The 3,018-nt window shown below is 32.2% G+C and overlaps 1 pseudogene; it reads left to right on the forward strand.

Moving 5' to 3' along the window:
• The first annotated feature begins 1,894 nt into the window (after positions 1 to 1,894).
• LOC102841930 overlaps positions 1,895 to 3,018 on the forward strand; it is a 3,071-nt pseudogene continuing 1,947 nt past the window's right edge.

Raw genomic sequence — 3,018 nt, forward strand, 5'->3', positions numbered from 1 at the left:
TAATCCATCTTAGTCTGGATTGTTATTGTTAAGTACCTTCCAGCTGGATCCAACTCATAGTGACCCTGTACATGGTTCTCGAGGAGTGGCTGGTACATTTGAGCAACTGACCTTGCATTTCAAACTGATCTTATGGTCCAGTGATTTATCCTACAGTGTTAATTATCCCAGGATTAGTTCTCTTTTTTCCCCCTCTCAATTTACTCTCCAAGATAATAGGTATTGTATTCACTACTTTTTCCAGAGCCATTATCACAGTGCTAGTAAATAGTAGAAGTCTATTAAATGTATGCTGAATGAAGCAAAGAATGAAATTAATTGCCTACCATCTTAAATCTTAATCTCATGAGGCATTATATATTTTTATTTTATTGTCACTGTTGATATGTGTTTTCTTAATTTTTTTTTTTTTTTTTTAATTTCCAAAACCCAGAAAGTACTATAAAAATTGCATCCTTAAAGGTTACTGGAATATTTATTAAGCCCAAAATATGACTGATATTTTTCATAGTCTTTAATGTTCTAATGGAGCAAAAATTCGTTTTTACTTTGCTTAGTCCCTAGGACTAGTTGAATGGTTTGCTGTTGCCATAGTAACACTACTTAGTTTTTACAGTGTTTTCTTCATATTTTAAACATCATATTATTTCATTAGAAAAAAACACTAAGAATTTGGGGGCAAATAATATTGTCTGTTGCTGATGGCTAAAATACACACAATTTCATTCATTTTCTGCATATATTAAAATTTGACTTTTAAATCATACTTATTTTAATGTAACTCTAGTCTCTTTTGTGTTTTGAGATTTATGTTTTCCAATTTACAGAGTCAATCTTTATTCTTTTTAAGTTTGTTTTTCTCAGTATGTGTTTTTAATAGAAAAGCATTACTTTAATTCATCAAATTTAAATTTTCAGGTATTCAGCCCTGAAGAGAAAAACAACATAATAGTATACATTGTGGTCAGAATAGACCATAATGCAATTATTTAAGGCAAAGTTGGAATTTAATTATGTTACTCAAAGATTGGAGGTTGAGATATTTACTAGAATATTGTTTGATAAAGCACACTAAGAAAGTTTAATGCATTGACATATATGAACCAAGAGGAATGATGAATGTTTTCTTTCCTATTCCTAAGCAGATACAGCTAATATTCTTCTTATTTTTATAAAACATAGACACAGCATGTCAAAGGGCAAACTAGAGCTTTCTATTAAAATTAGAGTTTACTGAAGGAACAAAACAATCTGTTGTTGTACAGTGATTTGCGGAGAGTCACCAAAGTACTTCAGAAAAAGAAAATCCTCACATAGCTTAAATATATAGGACCCAGGATCTTAAATGAAAATTCTGATTTGTTGACACTGACAATAAATTATGCTTTTACAGACACAAGATAGTTTCAAGACCCCTTACATATTATTCTGCGAATAATAAAGTTGAGTCATTTAAACTGTCTATCTTAGATGGAGTCCTTGTTTGGCACTGTAGGATAAGAACTATACCACAAAAATGATCTGAATCACAAGGTCCGGGGTTCAAATACATCAGCCATTCCTCAGAAAGCCTATACAGGGTCACTGTAAATTGGAACAGACTTGATGGCACTTAACAATCTTACAGATATGTTGAGGGCCAGTCAGAATGACTGTTCTTCCTGGAAGCATGCTGTGAGAGGAAGAGGGAGAAAGGAAGAATGGTGCCTGCAGGCTTCTGAGGTATCCTGGCTAATTAATTTGAAAGTCATTTCAGAATATGAAGTAAACAGGAAGAAGTCCAGCCTGCATCTTTGGTGGAAGCCTTTTCTTATGCCAAGTAACTAGTTTTTATGAGTTCCTTCACAAACAGGGACATAAACAAAATGTTGGGAAGGGTATATAAGTAGCTTGAATGTGGTTTCGGTAAGTCTTTGAATAGATAGTATTTAAAATAATTTATCTATTATTAATATTTAATGCTATACCTTGACAAGATGTTTGAGATGAAATCATAACATATACTTTACAAATTCCTATGCTTTTTAAGATTCCATAGTGCTTCTGACAATTGAATTTCTTTCTCTAAGTTTAAAATTTTTATTTTTGAATTTATAGAGACATACAGATTCACCAGTCCCAAAATATCTGACTCATGTAAAGCATCTTTCTTGAATATTGATACCTAGATGTGTTTACTAGAAGATTTAGTACTTTGTTTAAATTAAGTGTAAAATAACACTTTTTTCCTGCTAACAGTTAATACTAGTACTTTAATCTGTTCCTTTTTTTCTTTCTTTTCCATGGTGCCTGAATTTTAGAGACTTTTTAAGAAGTTATTGTTGTTGCTGTTGTTAAGTGCCATTGAGTTGGTTCCTACCCATAGCAACTCTGTATAGTGTTTCTGAGGAGCGACTGGTAAGCTTGAATCACTGAGCTTGGGTTCAAACCAACTTTGTAATCTAGCACATTAACTCACAGCACCATACCAGAAGTCCACTGAAAACTAAACATCAGAAAAGTGAATGGAGGAAAAAAAACCAATGAAATAAGGTGGGAGAGAGGTTAGTAAAATTGTTTTGTAACCTATAACTATTTAATGAATTAAAAAATTTAAAGTTAAGAAAAAAATAGAAACACTTTAAAAACAGTAGCAGATTAAAGAAAAAATGAAAGAAAATATAAAAAGTTAATATAATTGGTCTACACTTCCAAGCCCTCATATTTATCATTTGGTTACATACTTTTAGATTTTGTAGAAAACATCACAATGTTCTGATGATAGAGCTTCTACTCTATGATAGATGGTATCAGGTTTCTGTTTTTGTTAAGTATCATTTTGAGTCACTTCAGATTCATAGTGACCCTATATATGGTTTGCAAGGAGCAGCTGGTAAATATGAACCATCAACCCTGTGGTTAGTTGTCCAGTGCTTATCCTAGTCATTCTCTGTTATGTGAGGGCTATGTTTAGGGAATCTTTTTTGTTCCCTGCAATTCATGCTTTGCCCATTAATTAATGGGTATTGTTCACATCCT

Source organism: Chrysochloris asiatica, unplaced genomic scaffold (assembly GCF_000296735.1).
Source record: "Chrysochloris asiatica unplaced genomic scaffold, ChrAsi1.0 scaffold00240, whole genome shotgun sequence".
In the NCBI taxonomy this organism is placed as follows: Eukaryota; Metazoa; Chordata; class Mammalia; order Afrosoricida; family Chrysochloridae; genus Chrysochloris; species Chrysochloris asiatica.